The sequence below is a fragment of the Arvicanthis niloticus genome, chromosome 12, assembly GCF_011762505.2.
Source record: "Arvicanthis niloticus isolate mArvNil1 chromosome 12, mArvNil1.pat.X, whole genome shotgun sequence".
Lineage (NCBI taxonomy): Eukaryota > Metazoa > Chordata > Mammalia > Rodentia > Muridae > Arvicanthis > Arvicanthis niloticus.
The window spans coordinates 72,815,383-72,831,981 of record NC_047669.1 but is presented as its reverse complement, the minus strand read 5'-3'; the positions used below and the strand labels follow the sequence as shown (position 1 = coordinate 72,831,981).

The window sequence follows — 16,599 nt, the reverse complement described above, 5'->3', positions numbered from 1 at the left end:
AAAGACGTCCTTGGACAGTCATTAGACTCCAGAAAGGGGTGAAGTCAGTGCGCCTGCGCAGCCCCTCCCGCGGCTCAGCTTCCTGTTTTTGTCCCGGGGGTTCAAAAGCGTTGCGGAGGGTTTGCTAGCCCACAGGCTCGAATCCTGACGTAGGCCTCCCTGGAGGCCGTGGATCAAAGGACCCTGGGACCCGGATGGCGTCAGCGACACTCTTATCTCAACTGCACAAGATTTTTATACTTGATTCCTTGCGAAGGTTTGGCGTTGTAGATTCGCTCTATCTTTGGGTTTTGAATTACGCAGCATTTGAATCTTTTCTAAAAAAAATGTGTTTTTAGGTTGGTCTTATGTGTATGAGTGTTTTGCGTGCATATACGTATGTGCACCTTACATATATGCGTGCCTGGTACCCTTGGAGGCCAGTAGAGCGCAGATACCCTGACACTAGAGTTAGGGATCTTATGAGCTACACATGTGAACTCATCCTTGGCACGTGCTCTTAAAACACTGAGCCTTCTCTAGTCCCTTAACTCTGTCTTATTACTACCTTCTAAAGAAACTTATTTGTTGTTTAATTCATTTTTAAATAAAAGTATGTTTATTCATCAACAACGATGCAATATAGAATTATTACGGGGGAGGGGGGAAAGGACAGCCCCAAAATACAAAAAGATTGCAGTGTTTTCAAATTTCTGCCGTGGTACTCTTTGAAATTCAGTAACCAGTCAGTATTCCCAGGTAGTCTCGGGGCTTTGAAAATTATATTTTAAACATACTTCTTAAAAACTTTACATCTACAATCTGAAGAGCTAAAATTCCTTTTGAAAGAATAAAATAAATATACTACACTTACTTGTATTTAGAACTACATTCTATAAGAACATTGAGAACATAATTTAAAATTTGCGTCTCACAGTAAGATAAAACAGCCTCTCATGGAATCCTATGTGGCCAATTCCCATTTAAGGACTTTACACTGCAAATATGTTATACCCTGAGTGCATTCACAGGACTTAAAAGTGTTATACGTGTGAACTCCTTAGGAAGCACTGTTATAAATGATTCATTTCTGTTCTACGACATGTTACACCCTCATGCACATGCTGACTATACTCAGGCAGACCTTACAGGCTAGGACGCATATATGAAGAACATTTTCTTCCCCGAGATGCTTAATAGCATGCATTCTAAGCTCATTGGTTTTGTTTTTTGGCACATTGTGTGATTTTAGTTTTCTTTAGAGCTGAATAATATTCCATTTTTTAAAATATGTATTGGATTTTCTGTGGATAGACAACTAGGTTGGGTCCATTTCCTTCCTACAGTGAATAACAGCAGTAAACATGGCAGGAGTGCAGATATGTCTGTGATAGGGTGTAGAGGTCTCTGGGTGAGTGCACATGTGTGAAATAACTGGGTTACATGGTAGCTGTATTTTTTGAGGAACCTCCAAAATGAATTCCACACTATTAATTTGCACCCCAGTCAGCAGTGAGTAAGAGTTCCTCTTTTCTGCATCCTCACCAACATTTGTCAGATTTCTTGTCAGCATTCTGAAGGGTGAGGTAGAATGCCAAAGCAGTGTCAATGTGCATTTTGCTAATGGCTCAGGACAATGAATACTTTAGAAATAGTTATTGGGTGCATATTTCAGTGTTTGAAAACTGTTCAATTTATTGTTCATTTATTTCTGGTAGATTCATTTCCTTAATTTCTTAAGTTCTTTATGAATTTGAGGTATCAGAGCCTTGTCTGAGGTATAGCTTCTCCCATCCTGTAGCCTGTGTGCGGCACAGATAAGTCTCCCTTGATGTTTAGAAGTTCTGTAATTTCATGCATCTACTAATCCCATCTGTTGATACTTGGGATTAGTTCCCATTCAGAAAGTTCTTGCCTTTCCAGTGTCACGAAATTATATATATATTTATATATATATATGAATATATATATATATATATATATATATATATATATATATATATGAAAAAAGCCTAAGAAGAAAACTGGGGCCAAAGGCAGTGCCATATAACTCTAACATGTGAAACACAAAACTTCAGATACTCTTCATACTACATTCAACCATCAAAGTTCAAAACCCCCATCAATCTCAAAGCCATGTTTTCTTTCCCCGTCACAGTTATAAGCCTGAGGCACAAACTTACACTGTGTAGGGTTTTTCTAGCCTCAGTATTTGAAGTGTTTTCCCAAAAAGTAACTTGATAAATTAGTCAACAACACTTGGTCATGGAATCATCTAGACAACAGATATAGACACACAATGAAATCCTATTTGGGTTCATGACAATAACATGAGGAGAATTGGTATTTGAAAAAGATTACACAGACATAATGTGGAAATACATCTGCATCTGTCAGGGTTCTCTGATGAAAAGAACTTATAGAATGGATACCTGTATAAGTATATATAGGTATGTATGTATGTGATTTATTAGAGTGGTTTAGAGGCTGTGGTCCAGCTAGCCCGACAATGCCTGTCTCCCAGCAGCTAGTCTAAGAATGCCTCAGCTGATTTCCAGTATACATCAGATCCTGAAGAAACAGCTCTAACACCAGTGAAGGAATGGACTTGTCAGCAAAAGCAACCAGGCAACGAGCAAGCTTCCTCCTTTCCTGTTCTTATGTTGGCTGCGACCAGAAGGTGTGGCCCAGGTGTAAGGTGGATCTTCCCACTTCAAAATATTGGGATTTACAGTCTTTCCACTTCAAATAATTCAGTCAAGGAAAATCCCTCATAGGCAAACTCAGACCCTTTGGTTTTAATTAATTCCAGATGTAGTCAAGTTGACAACCAAGAACAACTATCACAACATATTAAAACATGTTACATGTAGTGTTTGCTACCCGGCTTTAAGCTCCAGGTGGACCACTGTACTAGCCCCGCCCAGGTTTCCTCTGATCTGCAGATGAAAGACACATATTAGCTCACTTTTCAACCTGCCTTATTGGTTCAATTGCTGGGCAATTCTAATCTCACACAGCTAGTGTGCCCCTCCCAATAATCTTAGCTCAGCACCCTAAATCTGCCCTCAACTTTAGTTGCTCAGTTACCTTCTCCTCGTTCAGCAACCCAAAACCGCCCTCCTCTTAGTTGTGTTTCCAATCTCCCACCTGGGGAGATCTCTCATGGCCCATCACCTTTACTCTCTCTGAAGCATTACAAGAATTTCCTCTTTCTTCCTGCATATCTTAGCCTCCTGTGGGGACTTGGAAGTCTTGCCTCTTTCCGTCCACCCAGCAATTGACCCATGGCATCTTTACTGATCCATCAAGAACCAGTGGGGGAATAGGACCTTAGCATCAGACCCACCCCCTACAAAACTATCTTAAAGTAGGTTTATTATTACTGTATGCATGTATATTTTTGAAAATGTGTATCAAATTGAGGAATTACAGTCTCAAGTAAAACACTGACTTAAAGTATGCATAAACCACACTCATAATCTCATCTTTCAGGAGCTCAGGCAGGAGGACTGCCATGAGTTTGAAGCTACCCTGGGCTACACAGTGAGTTCCAGGCCAGGCTGGGCTATACAGTGTCAGACTGTCTCAAAGAAAAGTTGGCTTACTGTAGTTTTGAGAAGCAATATATTTCTGTTCAGACCAAAGGACGTGTTGTTTCCATCTGAGGCTTGTACACAGAGAAAGAAAGTTCCTGTGTGGACAGTAGCTCGAGAAAAGGCACAGTGCATAGTCCAGACATTTGTACAGGTAGGTATTGGTTTCCATGTATCTGAATGTCTTCTAGAACTAGTTTTTAAATAGCCACTTTGAAAACAAAACAACAAAATTCAATTCAATTATCAATTCAGCCAATATGTACTAAGGGTTTATAATACATCAGACACTGTGGTAAGCACTGTGGACCCGGGGGGGGGGGGCACAGTGCTTACTACAGGGAATACTGAGGATTTATAGTACATCAGACACTGTGGTAAGCACTGTGGACCTGGGGGTGGGCAGTGTCCCCACTTAGGGAACTCCTGGTACAATGGAGGAGACACAGATCTCAAACAAGAGGAATTCCCTGTGAAGTGGCAAGCTGTTCTTCACTGTGTGTGTGTGTGTGTGTGCATGTGTGACTGTGTCTGCAGGCGCACATGAGTTCATATGAAGACCTGAAATAAAAGACAGGTGTCTTCCTTGACTGCTCTCCACTTTACTCCGGTGCACAATCTTACCCAACTCGCACCTTGCTGATTTGAGCAGTCTAGCTGGCCAGCTTGCTCTAATACCCATCTCTGCCTTTCAAATGTTGGGGTTAAAAATGGTTGCCACAGCCGGGCAGTAGTGGCGCACGCCTTTAATCCCAACACTTGGGAGGCAGAGGCAGGCGGATTTCTGAGTTTGAGGCCAGCCTGGTCTACAGAGTGAGTTCCAGGACAGCCAGGGCTATACAGAAAAACCCTGTCTCAAAAAAAAAAAAAAAAAAAAAAAAAAAAAGAAGAAGAAGAAGAAGAATGGTTGCCACATCTAGGGTTTTGCCTAGGTTCTGGGGATTGTAGACCTGGTTTTCATTATAAAAGTCAGGGTTTTTCCTCCTAGCCCAAAGCTCAGGAATAACAGCTGAGGCTCCTATATTAATCATCCCGTATTCCAAGTTCTGCCACATGGCACATGGCTGGTTATCTCTGTTCAGCTCCCATGCTTTTATTCTCCACGTTCCCCGGCGAATCCTCCCCACCTGGCTGTGTCCCAGAATCCTGCTTCCTACTGGATCTCCCACCGTCTAGTTCCCACCTCAGCTGTGCTCAATCAGCTTTATTTGACAGGTGAACCTTCCTTCTACACCTCAGGCTTATGTAGAAAGTGCTTTTTCCAGTGAGGCCTCTCTCCAAACCACATGATGATTTTTAAGCAAACCGTCATCAGAAGATTGATATAAAAACAGATAAATAGCCAGGCAGCAGTGGCACACACTTTTAATCCTAGCACTTAGGAGGCAGAGGCAAGAGGATCTCTGTGAGTTCAAGGCCAGCTTGGTCAACTGAGTGAGTTCTGGGACAGCTAGGGGTATACAGAGAAACCTTGTCTCAAAAACAAAACACCCAAACAAATAAACAAAACCCCCAAATAAAATAAAAATTAATAAATAAGAAATATGTTAATGACATAGGTATTAGGACTGAAGAGAAGGCTCAATGGTTAAGAGCACTTGCTACTCTCGTCAAGGACCTGGGTTCACTTCCCATCACAAACACGGTCCTTCACAACTGCCCGTAACTCTAGTTGCAGGAAGTTGATGCCCTCTTTTGGGCACCAGTCATGCATGTGGTACACACACATATGTGCAGGTAAAACAGGCACATGCATTTTAAAATAAAGTGCAAGTGTAATGTATATGCCAACTCATCTTTTTCCAGTTATAGATTATTTGTTCTTTTAAAAATTTATATCTATTTTTATTGTATGAATGTTTTGCCTGCACATATGTCTGTTTAGCATAGGCTTGCCTTGTCTCTGTGGAGGTTAGAAGACAGCCTCAAATCCCCTGGAACAGGAGTTACTGGAAGCTGTGACCCACTGTGTGGGTCCTTGAACCTGAGTCCTCTGCAAAAGCCCCAAGTGCTCTTACCTAAGCAGCTACCTCTCCAGCCCCACCTTGTCTGTTCTTGAAGCTCCTTTCAGCTATCATATGCTACAATACACTACCTAACTGCATAATGTGCATGCATTCACCCCAAGGCCACATTCACAGACTTCAGGCTAATAGTTTCACAATGGGAACATGTTGGGAGCCGACTTTAGCAGAAAGCGGCTAGATCAACTTTGCAGCCATCTGGAACCATATACCCTGACGAAAGATTTGGTTTTCAATAGCCTACAACAGCTGAAGCACACTCTGATATCCCACATATTTTGTGTTGCTGTTTACTGCCCCCAGCTGCAAGGTGCACGTGGTGGCCACGCCTGCAAGGTATTGCAGTTCACGTGCTGTCCACGTGCTATCTACGCCATACATGCTTATAAGGCACACGTGCTATCCACGCCTGAAGGCATTGCGGTGCACGTGCTGTCCACGCTATAGACGCCTGTAAGGCTTACGTCATATCAACACCTGCAAGGCACGTGGTATCCACGCGCCTACAAGGCACGTGGCAAAAGCCTATAAATAGCTCAGAATTCCCTTCAATAAACGAGACTTGATCAGAATCTCTGTCTTGTCTCCATTCTTCGCGTCTCTTCCCCTTTATCCCCACTCTCTCTCTCGCTAGACCCTGACCCTCGGACCGGAACGGGCAGTACGGGCTGCAACAGTTTGGTGCCCAAGCGTGGGGGGTTCGCGACAGGAACATTTCAGTCACAAAAGTTGGCTAACACTAGTGTAGTGGTTTGAATATGTTTGGCCCAGAGAGTGGTACTATTTGGAAGTGTGGCCTTGGGGTGGGTGTGTCACTGTGGTTGTAAGCTTAAGACCCTCATCCTAGCAACCTGAAAGTCAGTATTCTGCAAGCAGCCTTCAGATGAAGATGTAAAACTCTCAGCTCCTTCAGCACCATGCCTGCCTGGATGCTTCCATGTTCCTGCTTTGATAAAAATGGACTGAACCTATGAACCTGTAAGCCAACCCTCTTAAATTTTGTCCTTATGGAGTTGCCTTGGTCATGGTGTCTGCTCCCAGCAGTAAAACCCTAACTAAGACAAATACAAATGGGGCTTTCCCCTTCTGGAACGACAGTTACTGTGCTGACATTATGAACAAACCCAGCTCCCACCCTGGCCTTAATGACTGGCCAGGCTGGCAATGATGAGTGCCTCAGGTTGTTTTCATTACATTTCACCTGCAGAGATGTGCTCTGGATGCCAGCCATTCAGCTAATAATTACACTAGGCATTACAGACACATAAAAAGCACTTATGATGCTATAAAACCTGAGCTGTCCTGAAACTCACTCTGTAAACCAGGCTTGCCTCAAATTCAAGAGATTAGCCTGCCAGATCCAACTGCCTGTTTCCTGAGTGCTGGGATTAAAAAGTGTGCCATTATTGCCCAGTTTAGCTAATTTTTAATAGAATTTTTGCTTCAATATTATGAATGGTTACATTAGCACTTCAAGGAAACAGAAATAAATGATCCATACGACAGAAGCAGATTCAGTTGGTTTGGTCCATGATAAACATGTGACTTGTGGGAAATGAACTTGTATTTTTGGACTTTAATTTCCTTATTGAACAATTGGGAATTGGACTGACAATCCCCTTCTGACCTCTGAACAGACTGCCCATCCCAAGACAGATCTCAGTGCTGTGGTTTGGGTGTCCTCTGCACTTCCAAAGCTGCTTACCTATCCTGTCTCCTAAGTTCTGTTCTACCACCAGAAACAAAATGATATGTCAGCATAATCAAATACATTCCAGTGACATTGATCCATGGGAAAAACTTACATGATTGACATTATTAGTCTTTAACAAGGGAGCACATCTGGGTATGGTGGCTGCTGGATAATCCCAGAACTGGGAGGGAGAACCCTAGAGGATCATGTTGTAGTAATTATTTAAAAAACATCCGCTGGTCAAGCCGACTATCTAATCTGCAGCGGCTCTGCCTAGCTCAGCCATGTGGCCAGAGGCCATGTGTGCACCGCAGCTAGAAACGGCCAGCTAGAAACACCAGCCCTGCCACCCACGAGATGCCAGCGTGGGAGATGGCTCTGCCAATCTTCCACGCTGTCTCTGCAAGGCTTGGTAGTGCCCGGACCATCCTGCCAACCACACGGGCTTGGTACAGATGAGACTCTAATGCTTAGATTATCCAAAGGCTTATATATTTAGTAATGATCAATAACAAGATACTCTTATAATCAGAGGTATAACCCAATACCCAACCTAGATATACCAACTACCTTTGACTGCTACAGACAAGGGAACATCAGCCTCCATGTCCACTTCTCTCCTTCTCTGTCTCCCCTAGCTCCTCCTCTTCCTTTTCCTCTTCCTCTCCTTTCTCCTCCTTTTCTTCCCTTTACTCCTCCCACCTTAGCTCCTCCTATAGGATCAAGCCTGTGAGGCCACTGTGTGTTACCCAATGAGATGGAGATAATTTTTACTACATAGTAGGACCTTATAGCAAACGAAATGTTGATTGGACACGAGGGTGTTGCCAGTGACCAGTGCTGGCCCAGTAGGTGCAGTACCGAGTTAAGTACCACAAATGACGGACAGCATGAATGAATAACACAGGCTCAGCCCATGCTCATTCATCATCTGTTTCCTTTCATGGTCCTGCAGGTCTACTTCATCTGTCAATAGATATCACACTCAAGGGAGCTTTTCACAGTGGGAGCTAGTTTTACATTTTCTTTAATAATACTTTACCAAGCCAGACATGGTGGTACACATCTTTAGTCCCAGCATTCAGGAGGCACATGAAGGTGGATCTACATGGCTATGAGGCCAGCCTGCACTACAGAGTGAGTTCCAGGACAGCCAGGACTACACAGAGGAAAATCTGCCTTGAAAAACCAAAACAAACAAAACCCAAATCCCAAACTACTTTTATACAGTTTGAACACTGGCAGTTTAATGGCTTCGTGTGGTCTGGCTAGTAACTTACTCTTCTGTTCACTGCGGCATTTGGATGCTCACAAAGGTATGTGACATAAAAGGCTTTTAATACCTCTTAAATAAAGAGTGACTATCTCACATAACATATAACACAGTCTTTCTGTTTCGTATCTTGAGACAGTACCTGTCTCCGTCTTCCAGAGTGGACTGAAAACAACATATAATCTAGATCGGTACAGAAGTTGCTATTCTCCAATCTCAACCTCTTGAGTGCTGGGATTTATGGGTGTGAGCCATTCTGCCCAGCAAATAATTTTAGAAACCAGTGATGCTGATGCTTTAGACAGTACATGTTTTAGATGTATTGAGATTTTAATAGCTTACTTTTTTATCTCTAGTGCTGATTGTCTGTGAGGGAAATAATGTAAGCAACATGCCTGCATGCTCTAACACCACTACCCCTCAGTTGATCCCCATGTGGCTTTCTTGAGCACTTTAGCTTTTACTTTTAAAAAGATTTGTTCTATTTTTACCCATATATATGTGTGTGTTTTTTGCATGGATGAGTATAGACATCAGTAGAAGCCAAACGCATTGGTCCTTCTGAAGTCAGGAGTTTCAGATGGTTGTGAGCCATGCTACCTTGGTGCTGGGAACTCAACTTGGGTTCCCTATTCAGGTAGTTCTCTTAACTGCAGATTTGTCTCTCCTGAAGTTTATAAACAATCACTCAGAACCTCTGATCAAATTCTACATCATGGGGCCCAGTGTAACTTGTTGTCCAGCTCCTTAAGCTTCCGTCTGCTTTTAGAACTACCTTGATTTGGATGCTAAGTTACTTATTGTCACACCTATTGCCTCCATTAACACATGAGGAAACAGACACAGAGAGCAGCAGAGGATAGACTCAAGGCAAGCTGATCTGCTCATATCTATATAACATGGTGTCAATCATGGTCTGTCAGTCACCGGTATCTCTGCAAGGGGACTGCTTCCAAAACCAGCAGAACAACAGAGCACATGGGATGCTTGGCACAGGGTGATTGTCAACTGAGAATCCGGGATGAGTATAGTATTTGTGTGAGACTCTGGTTGTTTGCTTGTTACTATAGGGTAACTTTAAAGGTTTCCTCAATATCCTCACTATACATAAGCCAGCTGGTGGATGAAAAACCAAGTGGTATCAAAACGCAAACTTGCATACAGAAAACTCACTACAGGTGAAACGGTCTGTGCCACAGCCACACTCAGGAAGCTGTAAGATCACTATTCCTGTTTAGTAACCAGTGGGCAACCTGGCGGGTAAAGCTCTGGAGTCCTGACTTGAAAAGAGCTCACAGCTCCTTCTTTCCCTGCTGACTCCACCCTACACATAGGACAGATGGGTGCAGATGGGGCCCCAACACCAAGCAGGAGCTGGAGGGCTGCCCCTCCTGTGAGCCTGCCTTCTGAGGCTCTCTGCCTATCCTCTTGGCGAATGGGAAGTAGAAGGTCAGTGCTGAGAAAGAGGCACTGACAAAAACCTCCAGTCTGTGGAAATGAAGGGTCCACAATACTGATGTGGATGAACTGTATCTGAAATGAAAATACTTACACAATGGAAATAATAGGATAACTTAGTAAGGAAGGCTTGTGGCCTAGGATGGACCTTTCTGGGTTCTTTCCACAGGCTACAGGCTTGATGCCACTGCACATCTAATGAGTATGGAGCATTCAGAGATGGCTCAGAATAGCTGTCCTCTTTAAAACATGTTTTATTACAATTATTTGTGTCCACGTGTGCACACATATGTCAAGGTCTATGGGCCAAGGTCAGGGAACAACTTGCTGGAGTTGGTTCAATCTTTCCACATGGTTTCTGTCAGGCTTGGTAGGAAGTGCTTTCAGGGCCATGACACAAGTCAGCTCAGTCTCTTATTGGGGCAAAGTTACAAACATTATGTGAAGAGGACATAAGCTTTCCTATAACAGAGACAACCAAATACTTCCCAAATTTAGAAAGAAATTATGATGATGGAAATATAAAATTACTCCTATTGTTCCAGCAAGCTAATTAGTCACCCTTGTTTGATGTTCTGCTGAAAAAGTCCCATTGCCCACTAAACAGGAGCAGCCTGTGGCTACTGCACGTTAGGGTAAGCCTGCCATCTGTGTCACAGATGTCTCCATTCTCAGGAGGTTTCAGGTTTTCTCCACCTACAAAGCCAACGAACAACAAAATGGTTATTTATGTGATGTACGGATATTTTATAAAATACTAATATAGATGACAGGGTTGAAGACACACAGATGGAGCAGCATCTACAGAAGTGCTGTCTGGTGTGTAGGAGTTGTAATCTAAGGCCCTAGTGGATACCTGGAACTAAAGACAGAACCCTGCTTTAGCCAAAATATATATATATTTTTTGCTACATAAATATGTATGTGGTTGTTATAACTTTTAACGGGCAAACTAGGCACCATAACATGTAATCCAAATGGCATAGTGTTTGACTTTAAGCATGAGGTTTGTACTGCTGTGTCTAGCTGTACTGAGCCTTTATTATATAACATATAGTGCTTTGTCTCTTGTAACCTTAATTGTGGGAGTTAGACACTTCCAAAGAAGCTGTTATCACGATAGGACCCTTCAAGCAAGAACCATATTTAGACAGCTTCTTCCTCCAAAAGGAGTGAAAACTCAGACCCAACTGCACCTCAGGCACTGGGAGGCTTGGGACAAAGGTCACACTCCAGAGCCTTCAGAAACAAGTGCCACTGCTGACCTTTTGAATGTGATCTAGCACTTCCAGGACAAGTAGGTAGAGAGTAGACCTCCAATTCAGACAGTCTTCCAAGAACGAAGTAAGGTGCCATTTCATTTGGTGGCTGGGTCCCCTTACTCCTTTAACATGTCTATGTAAGCCTCTCCTCCATTCCCCATATTTTCAGAATGTACTGGGACTTTTTTGTTCTGTGGTTACAAAAATTCATATAACTGTAGAGAGAATCTCTTGTGTATGGTATGGAAGCACCACCTGTCAATAAAAAAGCTGTTGACTTATTAGGTTAGGCAGGAAAGAGGAAGTTGGAGTTCCAGCATGAAGAGAGGATTCTGGGATAGAGTCAGGCACAGGAAGAGATTCACCCTGTGTTGATGGTTACACTCGCAAGGAGAGGAAACGAGCCATGTGGCAGGACTTTGAATAAAAGAAATGTGCTATCCGAGTTACAAGCAAGCAAAAACAAGCCAACGCCTGAGCTTTTAGCCTAGGGATTTATTCTTAAATAATTCAGAGTCAGTATTTTAGAACCTTGGGAGTACATGGAAAAAGCCCATGGTTTTAAAATTGGCACCTAACATCGGGCTCTTAGAATCCAAGCTTAGAGCCCGAAGAAAAAAAAGCCCAAGTGAAAGGCTGGAAAGAAGTGCTTCCCAGAGCAGTTTCCAAGTTGGGTGAGACCAAGTTGGGTAAGCCAGCTGGTGGGTGCTGGAGCTGCCTCTTGTCTCTCTTGCACTAGAGCCTGCAGGCACAGCAGCTGTGACTTCTCCCAAGCATGGCACAGTTCCAGAGGAAGACCAAAAAATGCACTAGAGAGAGGTAGACAGTCCAATTTGGGTCCATACAGGAAAGGCTTACAACCACTTAGAGAAAGGGACAGGTCCAAAGGGGGTGGAACCAGTAGCCAGCAGCCTGTTAGACCAAGCTACGGGGGATGGAGTTAGCCACCACAGACACGTGCTGGGTTGAGGAGCCTGCAGCTTTCCCCAGAGCTGCAGTGGGACTGAACAGTCTAACACTTATGAACTGGTAGTGTTAAATTTAAAAACTGTAAGATAAAAGAAACTGGGTATAAATAATCATAGAAAAAAACAGATTAAATTCATAAAATAAAGTCCTTAGAGAGAGAATTAAATAATTTTAAGGATATAATCTATGAAAAGGTGAGAGGCACAGTGACACAGAGCTTTGGCATTCTGTGTAACACCGGGGTTCAAGGAAAGAAACAAAGGGGAGAGAGTTAAAGACCTAATTGGAACTTACACAGTACCAATTAGATTACTGTCACATTGGTAATCCTTATTTTAATCCTGATATCCAAGATTCTTATGCTTTAGAGACAAAAGAGAAAAATGAAAACTAGAAACAAACCTTAAAAGAAAATTAGAAAATGTTCTAAATCAAAATTAGGAAGATGATAGAGATTAAAAAAAAAAAGAAAAAAGGTGAAAACTGGAGACAAGTCTTGGAAGAAAATTAATATATATATATATATATATATATATTTTTTTTTTTTTTTTGAGGAAGATACTAAGATAGAGACAAAGGAGATGAGGCCAGAATCTATAGCACCACCCTTGGAAAAGGGCAGTCTGTATCTGTTAAAAAAACAAAAAACAAAAACAAAACAAACTTAAAAGGATTTTCCCAGCCTTGTTAAGGGAATTAGGAGGAGATAAAAGAAATCCACAGAGTTATCAAGAGTTTGGTGGCAACCTATAGTGACACAGATTTAAAAACCAACACAAGCAAGTCTGGGAAAATGGCTCGGTCAATAAAGTGCTTGCTATAGAAGTATAAGGAGTATTTTCAGCCAGGTGTAGTCATGTACCCATCAGCCCAAGGCTGAGGAGATGAGACAGGAGGATACCTGGGGTTCAATGGATAACCAGTTTAGGTGAATTAGTGAGCTCCAGGTTTAGTTAGGGACTTTGTCTCAAAATAAATAAGGTGTAGGACAACGGAGGAAGACCTCTGACCTCCATATCCATGTGCAAAGCATACACAATGTATACAGCTGCACATGAAAACATGCACACACAGATACTAGGGCACAAAACAGAAACAAGAGTTCAACTGTAGCTAAGGAACAAATCTCTCATCTCCGAACTGACTCTCAAGGAAAGACGTTCTGCTAAGCCAGAAACTGGCTATATAGTGTGAGTAAGCTACTTCATCTTTCAGTGCTTCAGCGTCTAATCCTGTAAAATGGAGATAGTAGCTGAAGATAGAGCTAAAAGTTTAATTAGTTTACACCTTTAATGACTGGTATAATTGTTAACTGTCTGAAAGTTAAATTAGTTCATACACTCAATGGCTGGTATAATCAAGAGCCTAACAGATCCATCCACTTCAGCAACTTTAACGTGAAAGGGTTAAAAAATTTCAAAACCTCCTAGCAGACTGAACGGAACCAAGAGTACAGGTCAGCTTGGTCGTGAGCTCTGTGTTTCAGGAACTTGGCTGACCACAAGATAGATGGCTGATTATGAATAGGCTCTTAGAGAATAGCCCATACAAAATGTTCCCCATGACTGCTCCTTGGACCCTGTCACAAACTGAATAATGGGTTGGGACTTTCCACAGGTACTTTCCAATAACCCCCCTTCACTCCCCCTGGTTGTGGTTTTTGACTTTAAATTCTGTCTCCAAAGCCCCGGCCGGGGTCAGACCCCACTGCCCCTGCATGGGTCATGGGTCTTGACCTCAGTATACTGATCGAAATATACCTCTTGCTGATTGTATCAAGTTTAGTGTCTTGTGAGTTAATGGGTGGCCGCGAATTCCCGAGGCTTGGGTGAGGTCCTCCCTTCGTGGGGGCCTTAGAAAAGTAGTTCTGAGTTTGTTTGTTTTGAGACAAGCTCACATTACTCGGCACAGGGTATGGTGCTCCTGAGTTTCCTTCCTCAGTTACAGTATTGGATTGTAAGCAGGTGCCACTACATTTTGAGTCATTTTTATTTTTAATTATGTGTGTGTGTAAGTATATGTATGTGCAGAGGTCAGATGATCAGATTTCCCTGGAGCTGGAATTAAGAGGCTATAGAGGCAATGGTTCTCAGCCTGTGTGGGTTGCCATTCCTTTCACAGGAGTTGCCTGTTACGATTCATAACAGTAGCAAATTACAGTTATGAAGTAGCAGCAAAATAATTGTATGGTTGGGCGCCACCACAGCAAGAGGAACTGTATTAAAGGGCTGCAGCATTAGGAAGGCTGAGAAAGGCTGCTCTAGAGTTAGCAGCGACACCAACAGCAGTCCTTTGCAAGAGCAGTAGGACTCTTAGCCAGTGAGCCATCTCTCTAGATCCTGAAAATTAATTTCTCAGCATACATTCTGCTCAAAGGTTAGTTTTACACGAAGATAGGAATAAAGGCCTTTTCACTGAACCAAACGTGAGTTGAACATACAGCTTTCCAAGAACAAAGGTTCGAAAGCAATCACCCTGGGCTGTGTCAGGCCACTAGCATGAATTCCAGTACTGTGTGAAATCTTTTTGGGGTGAGACTTGGGGCATCATTTACCTCCCAGGTGTACGGATTTCTAAGAGGAATCGGAACTTACTTCCAAGAGTCCTGGCTGGGATGCTGGACTGTCTTTTCTGTTTTTTTTTTTTTTTTTCCCACATCACTATGAAGAGATCTCTCTTGTCTCTTACCCTTAGAGCAGTCGCCATTCTCCTGATGTAACTAGCCCAGTGGTTTCCCGGCTTTCTTGTTATTGTTTTGTTAGCTGGGGGCGACTGTTAGGAGTGATACTCTCATCTCACTCCTCCGTTAACCTGGACAAATGGCACTAGGCTGGGAAGCGCATTTCTGCTGCTGTCTGGTCTCCCACTCACCAGCCACCCCACGCCGCGCCCATGACAGTCCTACCTCTTATATCCTCTGTCACTTCAAGCGACCCGCCAAAAAAATCCTTAGCCCATGGTAGCCCTCCTAGAAACAACTTTCTGCCCAGCACCTCCCCTTCCGGAACGCCTTTTCTCTCTGGCCCGCCCCGCCCTCCGTTCACGCCCCGCCCCTCGACGAAAGCTCCGCCTCCCCACAAATGCCCTGTAGGATGCAGTCGCTGGCCTGTTCTCTTAACTTCCGATTCGTGACAGGTCACGAACCATCCCCACTTCCGGAAACCTACCTTTTAACTGTCCCAACAGCGGACAGTTAAACGCTGCTCGTTGCTAGAGCGCCTGCGCAGAGTTCCTGCACTGAGCACTTTCGTTTCGTTTCTTTTCTTTTTCTCTCTCTCTTTTTTCTTTTCTTTTCTTTTTTTTTTTTCTGTGACGGCTGGATTGTTCTCTGAGGCTGCAGCCCGTTTCCCCAGGGGTCGCTGATTCGTGGGGCTTGGAACCTAGTGTGGGGACACACGGGGGCTGGGGACCCTCGGTTGCTGGGAGCAGTAAGGTACCGGAGATGCAGGTTATTTCCAGTGCGCCGAGAGGCTACATTCTCCGGGCGCGGGCCTCCTAGGGGCTGGGGTGGTCTCAGATTATGGTTCCCTGACACCTCTCCGTAAAGAGTTCAAGCCTGCGTTTCAGAAGGTTATTTACCTACATACCTTAAGACTTCGCTATAGAAATATGCGAAATAAAATGTAAAGAAGACAGATGAGGCCGTCATCAGCTGCTGGACAAGCATGCATGGGGCCCTAGGTTCAACACCCTGTGGTAGCAAAAATGAAATAATTGAATCGAGCATGGTAACACACGCTTGTAATTTCAGCAGGTAGTTAGCAGAGGGCCCCCCTTATATTGGGAGTGGAGAGCCAGCCTGGTCTGCCAGAGAACATCTCTCACTTTTTTAAATTGTAAAGTGGTTATACTTATTTCATTATCATGGTCTTGGGGTATCCTCTGACTACCATAAAAATCACGCATTTTATGTGAACAATGACTTTAGTAGCTCTGGCTGTTAGTTCTGTTCGTTCATTTCATGAGTCAAACGATCTTGAGGGTTGATTCTTTCATTTTGTCATCCAAGGATCTTGAGTTGACTGTCTTTGTCTTGTTTTAACAACAGTTGTTGTAGCTACAATAACAACTCTAAGAAGATTTGTGGATCCAAAAGGAAGAAAGTTTTTGTGGCTACTAAGTCCTTTTGAAGAACCTTCCCAGTGACACATATTTAAGGTTGTTAAAATATCTATTTCTCACTGTCCAAGAGTTCTTACAAACAGTGGTTCTCAACCTTTGGCTGGAGATCCCCTTTCAACAGCTGTCCTAAGACCATCTGAAAAGATATTTACATTACAATTTATAAGCGTAGCAAAATTGCAGTTATGAAGCAGCAATGAAAATTTTATGGTTGGGGTCACCA

At 43.2% G+C, this 16,599-nt stretch overlaps 2 long non-coding RNA genes across 2 annotated transcripts; one reads left to right on the top strand and one right to left on the bottom strand.

The window, feature by feature from the left end:
- The first annotated feature begins 15 nt into the window (after positions 1-15).
- On the top strand, positions 16-3,454 carry LOC143444097 (uncharacterized). The gene is made up of 2 exons (XR_013113653.1): positions 16-256; positions 2,507-3,454. It is a non-coding gene; the product is annotated as an uncharacterized LOC143444097 (long non-coding RNA).
- A 6,805-nt stretch (positions 3,455-10,259) lies between these two features.
- On the bottom strand, positions 10,260-15,284 carry LOC143444096 (uncharacterized). Its single transcript, XR_013113652.1, has 2 exons — positions 15,160-15,284; positions 10,260-10,719 (listed from the first exon to the last, which is right to left on the bottom strand). It is a non-coding gene; the product is annotated as an uncharacterized LOC143444096 (long non-coding RNA).
- Between the last annotated feature and the right edge of the window lie 1,315 nt (positions 15,285-16,599).